Here is an 18372-nt window from a genome sequence, read left to right as displayed (position 1 = left end):
TGTATCTACCCAGGGCTTAGCATAGTACTTGGCACTAAGAGCTTCATAACTATCTCTATTATTGTTTTAAGGGAAAAGCAATGTATTCTTGAGTAAAAATATAACCAGCACTGATTAAAGATCTACCGCTTGATTCCCTGGTATAGTTCATGAGAATCGAACAGCAGCCATACATGAAGTGAAGTTCATGTAGGAGATGTAATATAATCATAATCATCTTTGTTAACTGCTTACTATGTGCCAAGCACTGTACTAAGCCCCTTGGTTGATGCAAGATATCCAAGTTAGACCGTTCCTGTCCCACATGAGGTTCACAGAGTAAAGAGAGGGAATACAATTTATTCCCCATTTTACAGATGTGGAAACTGAGGCACAGGGAGGTGAAGTGACTTGCCCGGGGTCATGCAGCAGACAAGTGGCAGAGGCATTATTAGAACCCAGATCCTCTTACTCACAGGCCCATCTCTTTCCACTAGACCATATTTCTTCCCTTACATAGGGAATATAGAGGCAATCACTCAAAGTCATTCAAGCTAGGTCTACAGCAGTTGTTCTTCTCATTTCTTTTGTTATAACACTGCTGCCCCAAGCACCTCCTAACACTACTTTCCCATCACAGGGAGCAGTATCTAATGTAGGCGGCCCAAAATGAAAGCACTCTTCTTTCCCGTCACGACAAATCCGTAGCTGTAGCTGCCTCATCTATATTTGATGGAGAGAGCAGATAAGTAAACCTTTCTTGGCACATCTCCAGTCTCTAAGTCTAAATCACAGAAAAGCTATCAGGAGTTGCCCCTTGAGAATACACTTTTTTGAAAATTAATTCAATGAAGAATATGAAAGTGCAGGAGGAAAAAAAAAGACACTGGATAAATTTGCATTCATCACATTAATCATTCAAGTGTAACTAGTAAATAGGCCCCAAATGGATTCCGAAGTTTGAAGCAGGAGAACTGTGTTCCAAGCCCAGCAGAGCTTAAAGAGGTATACTCAGGGGAAGTGGGTGTGGGAAAGCTTAAGGAGGGAAAATGAAGAGGGGATAATAGGAGAAGGAAATTTAGAATGCTAATTAAAGGATTGCAATAAGCTTCTTAGTGAATAGGTGTGAATGTCCCAATTATAAATTAAGATCCCTGAGACTAAATATATCAGCTAGGAGTTTTAAGACATAGAAGAAGACAGTTAGCAGTCCAATCAGTAAGAGATCAACATACTTTAGAAAACTGTTGCCATGGCACAATTTTCCCAAATAAATCTTACCAAAGCTGTTAAAAGACAAAATGTACATCTCCCTTAGTTAACTCTATCAAGGGATTGTTTCCACCCTTAGCAATTTATTCAAAATAAAATCTTTAAGGCTTCGCACTGTGGAAAACCTACCTGGAACAATAGCTGGAACAACTGTTCTCAGAATCATCTTTACGTCTGTATTTTGGGTAACAGAAAGCAGTGGTAGGAGAGTTGTCTGATTTTGAAATTTTTTTTAAGTGAGGAGCTCTTTGATAAAATTTGTATGAAAATAGTTTGATGAGTAGTACAGTGCTCTACAAGTAGTAAGTACCAAATAAATACGATTGAATGAATCAGTATAGCAACAAACAGAAGAAGAAGAAGAGGTGGAGGGCTTAGTCAGGGAAGTCTTCTTGGAGGAGATGTGGCTTCCATAAGGTTTTGAAGTGGGGGAGAACAATTATCTGTCCGATATGAGGAGGGAGGGCGTTTCAGGCCAGAAGTAGCATGTGGGCAAGAAGTTGGTGGTGAGATAGACGAGATCGAGGTACAGCGAGAAGGTTAGCATTAGAGGGATGGAATGAATGTGCGGGCTGGGTTGGAGTAAGAGAGTAGCGAGCTAAGAAGGGGAAGGGCGATTGAGTGCTTTAAAGCCAATGGTGAGGAATTCTTGCAGTGGTTGCTGAGGAAGAGTAGAACTGGAGGCAGATTCATAAACTCTGAAGATTCATAAGCCTCCTCCCCCTCCCATCCTTTAACTGTTGGAGTTCCTCAAGGGTCAGTTCTTGGCCCTCTTCTGTTCTCCATTTACACTCATTCCCTCGGTGAACTCATTCGCTCTCACGGCTTTGACTACCATCTCTACGCAGATGACACGCAGATCTACATCTCCGCCCCTGTCCTCTCCCCCTCCCTTCAGGCTCGCATCTCCTCCCGCCTCCGGGACGTCTCCACCTGGACGTCGGCCCGCCACCTAAAACTCAACATGAGCAAGACTGAGCTCTTCATCTTCCCTCCCAAACCCGGTCCTCTCCCAGACTTCTCTATCACCGTGGATGGCACGACCATCCTTCCCGTCTCTCGGGCCCGCAATCTCGGTGTCATCCTTGACTCGTCCCTCTCGTTCACCCCACACCTCCTATCCGTTACCAAGACCTGCCGGTTTCACCTCTACAATATCGCCAAGATCCGCCCTTTCCTCTCCACCCAGACGGCTACCTTACTGTTACGGGCTATCGTTATATCCCGGCTAGACTACCGTGTCAGCCTTCTCTCTGACCTCCCTTCCTCCTCTCTCGCCCCGCTCCGGTCTATTCTTCACTCCGCTGCCCGGCTCATCTTCCTGCAGAAACGATCTGGGCATGTCACTCCCCTTCTTAAACAACTCCAGTGGTTGCCTATCGACCTCCGCTCCAAACAAAAACTCCTCACTCTAGGCTTCAAGGCTCTCCATCACCTTGCCCCTTCCTACCTCTCCTCCCTTCTCTCTTTCTACCACCCACCCCGCACGCTCTGCTCCTCTGCCGCCCACCTCCTCACCGTCCCTCGGTCTCGCCTATCCCGCCGTCGACCCCTGGGTCACGTCCTCCCGCGGTCCTGGAACGCCCTCCCTCCTCACCTCCGCCAAACTGATTCTCTTTCCCTCTTCAAAACCTTACTTAAAAATCACCTCCTCCAAGAGGCGTTCCCAGACTGAGCTCCTCTTCCACCTCTACTCCCTCTGCCATCCCCCCTTTACGTCTCCGCAGCTAAAGCCTCATTTTCCCCTTTTCCCTCTGCTCCTCCACCTCTCCCTTCCCATCCCCATAGCACTGTACTTGTCTGCTCAACTGTATATATTTTCGTTACCCTATTTATTTTGTTAATGAATTGTACATCGCCTTGATTCTATTTAGTTGCCATCGGTTTTTACGAGATGTTCTTCCCCTTGACGCTGTTTATTGCCATTGTTCTTGTCTGTCCATCTCCCCCGATTAGACTGTAAGCCCGTCAAACGGCAGGGACCGTCTCTATCTGTTGCCGACTTGTTCATCCCAAGCGCTTAGTACAGTGCTCTGCACATAGTAAGCGCTCAATAAATACTATTGAATGAATGAATGAATGAATAAATACTATTGAATGAATTAGCTCGAGGTCAATCAATCAATCAATGGTATTTATTGAGAGCCTATTCTGAAGAAAACACTGTATTAAACACATGGAAGGGCACATAGAGCAAGTTGACTCAATTCTCACTCTCAAGGAGTTTGCAATCTAACTGGAAAGACAGTATTAAAATAAATAACAGCAGAGGCAGCACAGTGTGGTAGATAGAGCATGGGCCTGGGAGTCAGAAGGTCAGGGGATATAGTCCTGGCTTCACCATTTGTCTGTAGTTGACCTTGGGCAAGTCACTTCACTTCTCTATGTCTCAGTTGCCTCATCTGTATAATGGGAATTGAGAATGTGAGCCCCAGTGGAATGGGGACTCTGTCCAACCCCATTTGCTTGTATCCACCCCAGTGATTAGTACAGTGCCTGGCACATAGTAAGTGCTTAAAAATGCCATTATTATTATTATTATCATTAATAATAATAAATTACAGATAGGGGAAGTAACTGAGTATAAAGATATGTAGGAAAGTGTTATAGGGGTGGGGGTTCTGTAGAGCCAGAACCAAAATGTTAATGGTGTTTAATTTGTAAAGAAAGAGTAGCTGAGGCTCAACAGTGATGAAATTTTGCATTTTTATTTGAGAGGAGCTGGAACATGTGGCTGCATTAATATGTGCCCACACATTCGGTCAAAACAAGTTTATTTGAAAGAGGAGCGTAGTGATATAGTACTGTAGATGTAAGAACATCTCAGATATTCACAAACATAAAATATAGATGTTTACCTTTACTTTCGTGCCTGCAGTTTCAAGCCCAGAGGTCCTGGAGTTTCTGAACCCTGGCAAATTCTGGCATAGCACTCCCCTTCCAGACTGCTGTGTTCCGGACTCTGCAGCTTCTTCTACCCCTTTCCAGAGATTTTCAGTCTACAAATGAATCTTACAAATGAAGAAAAAGATCAAACGGGGAGATTATCTTTGAACATCTATTAAATGTACTTTTACAAGTACACCTTTCATTCCTTTTGTAATACTGTAGGCATGGATTTTAGGTTTTCCCTAAGCCTCTTGCCACCCCTTAGATTTTCATTGCAATTAAAATAATAATTATAAAATTATTTGTCATGCAAATATGCTTATTATGAACTTACTGTGAAATTTTTCCATCTCAGTTCTTTGGTTTCCTTTCAGTCAAGGAATTGATGGTGTCATAGGAGATGGATGACAGTAATTCTGTAACAACACATTTTTTTCTATTGCTTTTTACTTCAACTCATTTTTTATTCCACAATTCATTGAACCTTTTTCTTCTGACACTCAGGATAAGAAACTAGTACTCTGCTTTGTATACACAACCATACTGTTTCCAAGATGAGTTTAGTTCCAAGCTGCTGTAATTATAAAAAGAATATCACAATCTTGTTTACTGGGTTGCAATGTGCTTATATAATTTGTAGTTTGCAAACTGCAATACTTTGTGACTAGGAACCTTGTTATTGAGATAAAAGTTTTTAGTTTTTTTGTTTTTGCTTTTCTAAAATATTGGTGACGCCCCAAATTCAACAACCTAGACCAAGACTTTGAGTCAATCAGTAGAATATATTGTGCAGAGCCCTGTACTCAGCACATGGGAGAGTACAGTAGAAATAATAATACTAATAGTATTCGTATAGTGCTTACTATGTGCCAAGTACTTTATGAAGCACTGGGATAGATACAAGATAATCAGATCCCACGTGGGGATCACAGCCTAAGTAGGAGGTGGAAGAGGTATTAGATCCCCATTTTACAGATAAGGAAAACTGAGGAACAGAGAAGTAAAGTGACTTGACCAAGGTCACACAGCAAGTAAGTGACAATAGCAAGATTAAAACACAGGTCCTCTGACTCCCAAGCGTGTGCCCTTTCCTCTCCCCTCAAGAAGCTTAACATCTAGTGGGTCCTACCGAGAAATCTTTCACTCGTATTTGCACGTGAAAAGTATCAGGATTAACATTTGAATAGTGAATACATGAAAATGACTTCCATATTATAAACCCCCCCAGAACATTAATACCCCTTTGAAACCGACTCTACTCTTAGTGCTATTAACACTTCAGGCACACTCTTGGTTTCATACTGCCACTATCACATCTCAGAATTCTGTAGCATTTTTGAACTAATAATTGTCCTAGGGTGGTGAGGTACAAGTAGAGAAGAGAATAACAACTTAAAATGATGCATAACATTCTCTGAAATATCAGATGTCACTGTAAAAGCCATAATCCAAAAAAAAATAGTTTGATCTACAAGGTCAGAGCCATTACTACAGAATTTGATATGGCATCTTAGCAGAAAAACACCTTCAAAAGACATATGAATAATAAGCCTTCCTCTGGAGATAAAAAAGTTGGAGGCTGTTGGTTAATCTGTTCATCAAGACATCAAGAAAAACCAAGCCTCGCTTCAGCTAGTGATTTGCAAGGACTTCTCACTACTACCCTATTACCCTATTTATTTTGTTAATGAAATGTACATCGCCTTGATTCTATTTAGTTGCCATTGTTTTTACGAGATGTTCTTCCCCTTGACTCCATTTATTGCCATTGTTCTTGTCTGTCCGTCTCCCCCGATTAGACTGTAAGCCTGTCAAATGGCAGGGACTGTCTCTATCTGTTGCCGACTTGTTCATTCTAAGTGCTTAGTACAGTGCTCTGCACATAGTAAGCGCTCAATAAATACTATTGAATGAATGAATGAATACTATGCAGCCAATGGGATTTGAAAATCAGAATGTTTTGGCCAGTGGCATTTATATTTTCTGGGAGACCACTGGGGAGCAAGGCTGATGTCTCATGGTTTGGGATTTTGAGGGGTCCTTGGGGCCTTAATAACATCATGCTGAGCTCATTGTGGGCAGTCTCTAATGATGCTCCTTACAGACAATGATACAAGTAAATAAATAAATTCAGGAAATATACATAAGTGCTGTGGGACTGAGGGAGGAGTGAATAAAGGGGCATGCAGAAGGGAGAGTAGGAGAAGACAAAATGAGGGCTTAGTCAGGGAAGGCCCCTTTGAGGAGATGTGCCTTCAATAAGGCTCTGAAGTGGGGGAGAATCATCTTCTGTCGCATATGAAGAGGGAGGACATTCCATGCCAGAGGCAGATTATGGGCAAGAGGTTGGCAGTGAGATAGATATGATCAAGGTACAGTGAATAGGTTGGCATTAGAGGAGTGAAGTGTGTGCGCTAGGTTGTAGTAGGAGAGCAGCGAGGTGAGGTAGGAGGGGGATAAAGTGATTGATTGAGTGCTTTAAAGACAGTAGTGAGGAGTTTCTGTTTAATGAGGAGGTAGATGGGCAACCACTGCAGGTTCTTGAGGAGTGGGGAAACACAGACTGAATGTTTTTGTAAAAAAAATGATTTGGGGAGCAGAATGAAGTACTGACTGGAGTGTGGAAAGACAGGAGGCAGGGAGGTCAGCAAGGCTGCTGATATGGTTTTCAAGGTGGTATAGGATAAGTGCTTGGATTAATGTGGCAGCAGTTGGAGAGGAAAGGGCAGATTTTAGCGATGTTGTGAAAGTTGGACCAACAGGATTTAGTGGCAGGTTGAATATGTGGGTTGAGTGAAAGAGATAATAATAATAATGTTGGTATTTGTTAAGCGCTTACTATGTGCCGAGCACTGTTCTAAACGCTGGGGTAGACACAGGGGAATCAGGTTGTCCCACGTGGGGCTCACAGTCTTAATCCCCATTTTACAGATGAGGGAACTGAGGCACAGAGAAGTTAAGTGACTTGCCCACAGTCACACAGCTGACAAGTGGCAGAGCTGGGATTCGAACTCATGAGCCCTGACTCCAAAGCCCATGCTCTTTCCACTGAGCCACGCTGCTTCTCTTGAGGAGAATGCCAAGGTTATGGGTTTGTGGGACAGGAAGGATGTGGTGCTGTCTGAGGTCAGGAGAAGATCAGAGGGAGGACATTCAGATGGCAGCCTCTCTGCTGGATTACATGGCATGAGAATTTAGGGGACCAGTCTATGCTATGCTTCTTTTTATTTCAAGAAAATAAAGCTCATTCCTGTAATCTCACTCAAAGCAGAACATGCACACACAACTCTCTCTCTCTCTCTCTCTCTCTCTCTTTCTGCTTGGAACAAATCAAAATATTTTTCAGAAAAGCAACAACCCAAACCAGCATGTACCTTCATGCCCTAAACATTTACAGCCTCATTTTCAATGAAAGGAAAAAAGGATTTACATTTTTCTGGATGGGCTGAAATCTGCTTTCTTGGATTGCTAAAAGTCATCTTTTGTTTCTTGTGAGATTACGTTCTCTGGGTAGCTCCAGATTGGTGTAGAAGTCAGGCAGATTGACCCTGTTCCTGGGATCCTTAGCTTATTTTTATCTCATATTAATTCTGACATGCTAATGTGTAAAAGGGCTAATTGTACTTTATCTGATGTTCTTTCCCGCTGGGAACAACTAGGGAGAGAAGCTTCCCTGGTTTTAGTAAACAGCTCCCTCCTACTGTTTCAATAAGCAGGTGACAGGCACTCTTCATAATGTTAACAGAGTTGCAAACAAACAACTCTCCCTGGAATCTTGCTTATTGGCTTTTCAACTACTATTAGCTGAAGAGCGCATCTAGAGAGGGGAGTAGAAACCCAAGGAGTGACCCAGATCTCCCCTACTTTTTGGGGTTGTGGAGGTCACTAGAGTAGTCAGATGGTAGTCAGAGACATCTGATGGAAGAGAATTCCTGTCTCCCTTTGGAGTGGAGGACAGGCAGAGGTTGCTGTCACTACACTGGGAATGTTGGGAAGGTTGAGGTGTCTGGACAGGGATGCTTGGGATGGAGGGGTGAGAGGCCAGTGAGAAGGAGTGTGGCCTAGTGAAAAGAGCATAGGCCTGGGAGTCAGAGGACATGTGTTCTAATTCCAGATCTGCCACTTGTCTGCTATATTGTTGGGCAGTTTCCTCATCTATAAAATGAAGACTATAATCCTCTAGATTAAGTAGCTTGCTATCTTTCATGGTATCCGTTAAGTGCCAGGCACAGTACTAAGCACTGGGGTAATCAGGTTGGACACGGTCCGTGTCCCACATGGGCCTCAAAGTATTAATGCCCATTTTAAGATGAGGTAACAAGAACAGAGAAGTTAAGTGACTTGCCCAATATCACACAGCAGACAAGTGGCAAAGCTAGGTTTAGAACACAGGTTGTCTGACTCCCAGGCCTGTGCTCTTTCCACTAGGCCACCTTACTTCTCTTTGGCCTCTCGCTAAATACTATACTACACTACACTATACATATATAGCATAAGACTATAGTTGCTCTCTATAATACTTAGACTGTGAGTTCCATTTGGGACAGGGATGGGGCTGACCTACTAAATTGTATCTACTATAATGCTTGGCACATAGTAAGCACTTAACAAATACTAAAATGATTAGGAGAAATGAAATGTCATTTTTGACTGCTGTTATTTCTGAAATGTTGAATGTTTCCTGTCACTGTTTCCCCGAGTGTTTGTTCTCCCCAGATTGTGAGCTCCTTATGGGCCAGACAGGGTATTTGAATTAATGTCCATCCATTCTTTGTAGCACTTAGTTCAGCGATGTGCCTGTTGTAATCTGTTAGCGCAGTCCATCATCATTATTACTCCCCAGTTCTTTTCTTTTATGCCGCTGATGCTTTGGGAAGTTCTGACAATACAAAAATCCACCCCGGTACAACTGGTTTCTGAATAACTGACTTTAGATTTCCTAGACTTAGCAGGAGTCTGTGCCACAATAATAGAAGTAAAATAACTAATATAAGCAATCTTCTCAGCAGTACAAATGCCTACATATTTCTTAATAGACAACTTCATAGTTTAGTGTTATTAAAGTTCAATAATGTATAATGTCATAGCTTCAGTGCCTGAAAGTTATTGTTAAAAAGCCTCTCAGTTTATTGGAATACGTAATGTAAAATGCTTTCATTTTAGGCATGCTGTAGTGATTTGGCAGATAACGGCATAAGACAACAGAAATCCTTATATGGCTTATTCTAGATGACAATCAAGAAATAATCTATTCAGTATATAGAGCATGAGTAGGAAGAGCATATCATAAGGCATAACTTTCTAGCAGATCCTGATATTTTTACAAATAACGTATATCTGTTATAGTGTATCTTTACTGGGACATACTCTTCAAGATCCTTTCTGACTATATGGAGAATCAGTATCCAAGAAGCATCATGGCCTATTGGAAGAGCCCCAGCCAGGGAGTCAGAGGACTGGATTCTAATCCTGGCTCGGCCATTTACCTGCTATGTGACCTTGGATAAGTCACTTTACTTCTCTGTGCCTCAGTTCCCTCAGATGCACAATGGGACTACCTATGCTCCCTCCTACTTACACCTTGAGCAACATGTGGGACCTGATTATCTTCTATTTACTCTAGCACTTAGTACAGTGCTTTGCAGATAGTAAGCACTGAACAAATGCCACAATTATTATTATAATAAACCGCAACATGTGGGTACCAGTTATTCCATGTTGACAATAGATTATTGATAGGAGTAATAATGATATTTATTGAGTGCCTACTGAAAGAAATGCTCCATACTCAGCACTTGTTGTTACCCATTATTAAAAAATCAATGAACTCTTTTAAAAGAAAATCTGTCTCTGTGTAAATCAATACCTGAAATACTCAAATAAAGGGGAATAATTTTATTTATCTATTTTCCACAGAAAACTTAGGGATTTCTTTCCATTTTAGTTGGACCTTAATGATACCTGGAAATTAGTAGAAAGCATGAATGACTAAAAAGAAAGTCTTTTTAAAATGTTTTTTAAATGGAATTAGTTAAGTACATACTATGTGCCAGGCACTGTTCTAAGCGGTGGGGTAGATACAAGGTAATCAGATTCGACACGGTCCACGTCCCACATGGGGTTCACAGTCTTAATCCCCATTTTACAAATGAGGTAACTGAGGGAGGCACAGAGAAGTGAAGTGACTTGGTATTTAAGTGCTTTCAATAAATAGTATTTATGAAGCACCTACTCTGTTTAGGGCACCCTGCTAAATCTTTGGGATAGACTAAAAAAGAATTAGGAGACATGATCCCCACCCTCAAAGAACTTAAAATTTAGTGAAGAGATAGATCTTAAAATAGAGTACAGAGAGGAAAAAATAATAGAGTATGTAAGTGCTCTAGAGTATTATGTTCTTCCAAGCACTTAGTAAAGTGCTTTGCACAGTGTAAGGGCTCAAAAAATACCACTGATTTATTGATTGTGAATATCCAAATGCTTATGTGGCACAGAAGTGCTATAGTAGCAGATGGAGGGAATATGGTGGGGAAATGAGGAATTAATCAGGGAAGGCCTCCTGGCGGAGATGTGATTTCTCTTGAACTGGCTGATATTTTCATCCTAGACATAATAATCAATCAATCATTCAGTGATATTTATTGAGCTCTTATTATGTGCAGAGCACTGTACTAACCACTTGGGAGAATACACCACAACATAATTAACAGAAATGTTCCCTGCCCTTGAGTTTACAGTCCAGAAGGGGAGTTGGATATTAGTATGAATAAATCACTTAAAATTGATAATTCAGTTATTATAATTTATAATAATTTGTGGTATTAGGTATTTAAACTCTTACTGTGTGCCAGTCACTGAATTAATCAAAGAGTAGATACAAGACAATCAGGTTGGACACAGTCCCTGTCTCACATAGAGTTCACGGTCTTACTCCCCATTTTACCTTCTGAGTTTCACCAAGGCCGGAGTTATGGTGGTGGTGGTGGAAGGGGAAGATCAGCCACTAGCTACTTGGGTGTCTGGGCTCTGATCCTCTCCTCCAGGTTTGGGGGGCAACTAGAAAGAAAGCAGGGAGGAAAAGAGAAGTTCAGTAGCTGCAGCCTTTCCCTTGACCAGTTGCCCCCCAACCCAATCCGCTCCTGAGAGAAGCAGGATTGTGATACACAAGAGAAAGAGGAGCTACCTTGGGGCACAGAAATGAGCACACTCTGGCTCACAAACATCTACAAGAGGTCTTCCCGATTAAACCCTCATTTCCTCTTCTCCCACTGCCTTCTGCATCACCCTTGCACTTGATTTGCACCCTTTATTTACTCTTCCCTCAGCTCCAAAGAACTTATCTTGTATTTATTTATTTATTTATTTATTTATTTATTTATTTATTTATTTATTTATTTATTTATATTAATGTCTCTCTCCCATTTTAGACTGTAAGCTTATTGTGGGCAGGGAATGTGTCAACCAACTTTGTTATATCGTACTCTCTCGAACACTTAGTATAGTGCTCTGCACAAAGTAGGCTCTCAGTAAAAACAATTGAGTGCTTGACAGACAATTCAGTAATGGTAACTGTCTGCTGAGAGGACTCAGGCACAATCAGAATTCTTGGAGGACTGGAAAGGATTTAGACTTTTCATATGATTTTATTCTGCATCTGTGCCTTTTGGTGATTTGTCACTATGACAAGAATCGAAAATGTCCTTTCCCTAGTCCCAGTTTGCATAAATCTTTTCAAATACATTTGAACTTTATCATGGCAGCAGGGACCTAGTGACTGTATGACCTTATGCCTATTTAAGGCCTAATGCCACGGACTTTGGAGTCAGGGCTCATGAGTTCGAATCCCAGCTCTGCCACTTGTCGGCTGTGTGACTGTGGGCAAGTCACTTAACTTCTCTGTGCCTCAGTTCCCTCATCTGTAAAATGGGGATTAAGACTGTGAGCCCCACGTGGGACAACCTGATTCCCCTATGTCTACCCCAGTGCTTAGAACAGTGCTCGGCACATAGTAAGCACTTAACAAATACCAACATTATTATTATAAGGTATGATAGTGTTAAGCAAATCATCGTAAAGTCCATAGTTCTTTTTTCTTTTTCAAGTCATCTCAAAATTAGTCACTGAAAGACATATTTCCAGTTACTTTATTTCTAGTTTAAATCCTCTACTTCTACAAAGAAATGAAAATTCTTGACATTGATCAGTATCGACTCTATTAAGTCTTCAACAGAATACATCACTAGTGCCAACAAGCTGTTCTGTGGGGGCTGTGCAGGAGGTTGTGAAACTAATCTTTTTCATTTCCCTTGTACATCGAGTCCCTAGAGAAAAATCAATAGCAAAGTGGAACCTAACCCCTCATGGCCAAATCAAATCATAGGAAATTGCCGCCAGATATGAGGCAAGCCCAGAGGCTGGGCTCTGCTTGCTCTCTGCTTCTTTCACATGCAGACACATAACGGAAGTACACATGCTAAGCTTCAATAAGATGAATAACTCCAATAAGATGAATAACTCAGTGTCCTTTCCTCTTTTCTTCCTACTCCACTCTTTTCCTCTATATCTAATTTTCCCTTCTCTGTACCCTGTTACCAAGCTCCTCTTCTGTTTTCTAGTTAGTGTTTATTAATGCATAGTGCTTTCTTTCATACATACACACACACCCAAAGAATTGCTTTTTAAAAATTTCAGCAGGAGGATAGATCTAACCATGGTAGAGCAGAACATTTCTTTTAATACCCTGCAATTCAGTGTTCCTGGGTTTTTCATGCAATGATGAATATTTACAATAGGAAATGAATGCACTTGTGTTTCACTGTGAAGTCTTTTCTACCTGAAAGCCATTATCTCCAGTATTTTGCCCTGATTGTGATGTAAACAGAATCACAGCCATTTTCCAGCTCAGTGATCTGATATTTACAAGAAAATATTTATAATCCCAGTAACAGCTGAAGAATTTCACTTCTGCACCTCCTCCTTTAACAGCCTATCATTCTAGGAAAATTCTCCTTCCATTCTTTCAAGAAGATAATGAATCTATATGCCAGGGCCGATGTCTAAGACTCACCAGGGGGTTACTCAAATGGGGGTACCATTAGCAACAATCAAATAGTGGCTTTGAAAGAATATTAGGATGACCTTGGGCAAACCACTTATTGCCATCCTACCTCAGCTTCTCCACCTCTAAAATGAGTGTGAGGACAGGAGTCTGCTGTCTGCCCTTCTCGGAATGTTGTGAGGATCTATTTGTTGAACTCTGAACTTCTTAGAAGAAACCCAGAGAGATGGGGAAAAGAAAGGCAGCTTTGCCTGTGCCACAGACCATGTCAGTGATATTAGTGTGTGGCTTTCTGCGGATGGTTTCTAGCAGGAAGCTTAAACCCTCATCTAGGCGACGAAACCAGAAAGATAGCTGGTTCCCTCCCCGCCCCCGCTCCCATTTTGGTCCTTTTAGGCCATTTTCAAGGCCAGAAAATCCAAATTCACCTTATTTGAGGTGGGAGGAAACCTCACTATTTTTAGGTTTTCTTTTTATTACCACCTTTCAATTTTATGCATTATTTTATCATCTGCTCTTAGGTAGGGAAGTAGTTTAATTGACTTCCTTAGGTTGGCCTACGTAATCTTTTTTACTCTTCTGGTGACTGGGGAACATTCTTGTAAAGCAAGAGTGACATCTCTGCCAATTTATCATTTATCCCACATTTATCATTGTCTTTTGAATCCAGATATGCTTTGGGATAATTCTGTGGGGGGAGGTTTGAAAAACCTTGATTGCAGAGTTCTACTCCCTTTAACTATGAATTGATTTTTGCCAATTTTCCCCAGATAATGAGGTCTCATTAACTCATGCTTGATTCTCCCAGGTCTAAACAATAGCTTTGCATTGATTATATCATTGTTTGGCAGCAGGTCATGACAATTGTATGCATCACTACAGCTAATCAAGATGCCAAGAATTGGTTGAACATTGTTCTGAAAAGTATTATCCAAGACACCTCAATAATAGCAGTGACATTTGTCAAGCAAATGACATTTGACAAATGTCAAGCACTGGGGTAGTTAATCAGGTTGGACACAGTTCCTGTTCCACATGAGGATCACAATCTACTAAGAGGGAGAACAGGCATTTAATCCCCATTTTATAGATGAGGACACTGAGGCTCAGAGAAGTTAAGTGGCCTGCTCAAGATCAAACATTAGGAAAAATTGCATAGCAGGGATTAGAACCCAGGTCTGTGCTCTTTCTACTAGGTGAAGCTACTTCTCATTGAGTCCCCTCTGCTCCCTCCTCCTCCCCTCAGCACTGTGCTCATTTGTATATATTACTTATTACCTTATTTATTTCCTTAATGAGGTGTACATCCCCTTGATTCTATTTATCTTGATGATGTCTTGTTTTTGTTTTGTTCTGTTTTGCTTTGCTGTCTGCCTACCCGGTTTAGATTGTGAGCCCGTCATTGGGCGGGGATTGTCTCTACCTGTTGCCGAATTGTACATTTCAAGCACTTAGTACAGTGCTCTGCACATAGTAAGTGCTCAGTAAATACTACTGAATGATGAATTGGCAAATTCCAGAAGAATGAGAAGAGTTGCCAAGAGCTCTATGTAAAAATGCTCTAGGGCAGCAAGATGTGTGTGTGCGTTTTTTTTGCCAGGTAGAGGTTAGGCAGTCGACTTAAAAAGAGTTTTATGAACCAATCTGTGGCAGTTGCCTTACATATTTTAAAGATGACACCACACAGTTGGTTGAGGTTTATCGCTGAACCCAATTAATGACACGTGAGTGCTTACTGTTTGCAGAGCACTGTCCTGAGCTCTTGAGAGAGTATAGTAGGATAAGTAGATACATCCCTGCCCTCAATGACTTTACAGTTTATCTGGGGATACAGACAATAAAATAAATTATAGCTATTAAAAAGATATGTCCAAAAGTGCTGTGGGGGTGAGGGGTGAAATGTTTAGGGAGAATAGACTCAAGCCATAGGTGACCTCAATAGGAAGGGAAAATAGAAAGGGGAGGTAAAGGGTTTAGTAAGGGAAAGCTGAGCAATGCTTCAAGGAGATGATTCACCGAGCAGTGTGTAGTATGATAATAGCACAAAAGCAGATGAGGAAAGCAGCAGAGACCATGCCTCCCCAGTGCCTGCCGGCAGCCCATCTCCTTGCTCCAGGATAACAGGGCTGTCACTGTTACTGGAGACAGCCGTGGCTCTCCAGGGATTTCAGGCCATGGGGGGTGGGAGGCATGGCAACCCGCTGGAGCTCACAGAATATCTTCTAGCAAGAGCAGCAAACTTGGCAGCCTCTAGTCAAGCTCCAGTGGTGGGGTTGAAAAACTGCAATAATGTCATTCACCTGCCTCCCCTTCTCCACTGCAATTGATCCAGAATGAGGCAGTGTGCTTGACATGTCTGCTATGGAACTATTTTTTTTTTCTCTCAAGAGCCCTGGCACAACTGACCCTTGTGGCATTGGTCAGAAATGTCAGGTGGCCAATCCAGGCCTGTTCCTTCCATCCCTCCCTAACAACTCTCAACTCTGACCCATTGCTATTGGCTGGGAAGATCCTTTTCTCCACTGTTTTGCAACACCATGTACCTTCTCTCCTTCAAAACCTTCTAGAAATTCTCCTCCAGGAGGCCTTCCTGGCCTAGTCCCCAACCTTCCTGATCAGTCAATCAATCAGTAATCTTCTAGTCTGTGAGCCCATCGTTGGATAGGGATTGTCTCTATCTATTGCTGAATTGTACCTTCCAAGCGCTTAGTACAGTGTTCTGCACACAGTAAGCTCTCAATAAATACAATTGAATGAATTTATTGAATGCTTACTGTGTGCAGAGTACTATACTAAGCACTTCAGCCACATTAGTGCTCTTATGCACTTAGCTGTATATTTTTTATTTATCCTCTTTTATCTACTCATACTCTTACTCTTTTGCCTACTGTTTATTCATTGATTTATATTGAATGAATCTGCTGCCATCCAGTTAGACAATCAGCTGCTCGAGGTCAGGTGTTCCTAAGTGCTGATTATATTTGTCAAGCACTTACTACGCAAAGCACTGCTGTTCTGAGCTCAAGTTCCTAGGACATTGTTATGCAAACGATAGAAACTCAGTAAATAATCTTGATGATAATGGGGATGGTGACAATTTCATGCTGAGAACTTTCATTCACTTACCTTCTCCTCCTTCATTCTCGTTCAACAACTCTGGGCACATCACAGTACTAAGTATCAAAATATTTACAGGGCCACAAAAAAATACTACTACTAATAAAAAAAAATCCCCAAGACAACTAAACTTCTACACTTTGGGTAAAAGTTCCACATATTCTTGATGAGTGCAACTACCTAATGGCCACTGAAAATTTAGCCCTAGTTACATGGGCGGGGAATGTGTCTACCAACTCCACCATTATATTGTACTATTCCTAGTACTTATTGCAGTGTTCTGCATATAGTAAGTGCTCAAAAAATACAAGTGATTGATCCAAATTGAAAAAGGGGAATTTAAGATAATTTTTTGCAGCCACCTAATGATTTACCTGAATTATCTCCTGGACTGCATTTTTAACGGGTCTTTCAAACCTACCTAATGATTTGCATACCGTTCTCTTGCTAAAGCCTCTGGGAAATAGAATCAGGGCCAACAAATCTCGCTGGGAGAACACATGAAGCACAATGATCCACTTACTAAGAGGGAGGTGGTTTTGGAAAATGGGCACTAAGTTAACTCTACAGTAGGTGGTAAAGGAAATCATCCCAAGTGAACTAGGATGATTAGAATGTATCCACCAGAAGGCACCCATTTCCTTCTCAAGGATTGTAGGAGAGAAGACTTCATTCATTCATTCAATAGTATTTATTGAGCGCTTACTATGTGCAGAGCACTGTACTAAGCGCTTGGGATGAACAAGTCGGCAACAGATAGAGACAGTCCCTGCCGTTTGATGGGCTTACAGTCTAATCGGGGGAGACGGACAGACAAGAACAATGGCACTAAACTTATAGGGTGTATATGCTAGGTGGTATGATTTTGTTCAAAGGGTCAATGTGAGCTCAGATAGTTGTTCCTGTCTAGGGAAGTAATACCCAAGAAGGGCTTGGATAGAAATGAACAAAGTATTTAAAGAAGAGTGTCTGTATCTTTGATTCTCAGCCCAAATAATTGGTTTGTGATGCTGCAGCTGAGATTCTGAACTTGCCCACCAGGTGGTGGACCCCTGACTTTATGATCCTGAATGAGGCTTTCCTGAAGTTGATGTCCTGCTGCTGCACAGATGAGACTAAGATCTACTCCCCTGCCCCAAGGATTATGGCTGCTTCCAGGTTAGTGAGCCCCGGGTTGGGCCAGCAAAAGTTGGGCGATGCTCTTGCGTCTTGTATGGGGTGCTCAGAGACTTGGAGGGTTTGTATTAGCTCTTTGGGGGTACTTTGGTGACTTTTAAGCTCACTTAGTAACCTCAGTGATTTAGTTACTTGATTACATTATACCTATCCCCATGTTTAGAACAGTGCTTGACCCATGGTAAGCACTTAACAATTACCGCAATTATTTTAAGGTCCAATTAGCCATCTCCATTTCATGGTTGCAAGTGGACATAGTTATTGAGGATGCCCAGTCAAATGTATTTATTAAGTACTATGTGCAAAACACTGTACTAGGTATCTGGGAGAGTAAAATAGAGTTGGGAGCCATGTTGCCTGCCCACAAGAAGTTCCTAATCTAGAGTGGGAAACAGACATTAAAATTAATTACAGATATGTACATAAATGCCGTGGAGCTGAGGGGGGTTGAATATCAAGTTCTTAAAGGGTGTACAGATCCAAGTGCATAGCAACGCAGATGGGAGAGGAAATAGAGAAAATGATGGCTTATTCATGCAATGCCTCTTGGAGGAGATTTGATTTTGAGACTCTGAAGATGGGAAGAGAGGTAGTCTGTCATATATGAAGGGGGCAGGAGTTCCAGACCAGAATAAGGGCAAGATATTGGCAGTGAGATAGATGACTTTGAGGTACAGTGGCTTTGGTTGGCTTTAGAAGAGTGAAGTATGTGGGCCTGGCTGGTTCTAGTAGAAAATCTAAAAGGTGACGTAGGAAGGAGCATGCTGATTTGAGTGCTTTTAAGCCAATGGTAAGGGGTTTCTGTTTATGGTGGAAGTGGTTGGGCAATTACTGGGGGTTCTTGAGGACTGGGGAGATATACACTGAATTTTTTTTTTTAA

This window comes from Ornithorhynchus anatinus, chromosome 8 (genome assembly GCF_004115215.2).
Source record: "Ornithorhynchus anatinus isolate Pmale09 chromosome 8, mOrnAna1.pri.v4, whole genome shotgun sequence".
NCBI lineage: Eukaryota > Metazoa > Chordata > Mammalia > Monotremata > Ornithorhynchidae > Ornithorhynchus > Ornithorhynchus anatinus.
Note: the sequence above shows the minus strand (reverse complement) of the source record.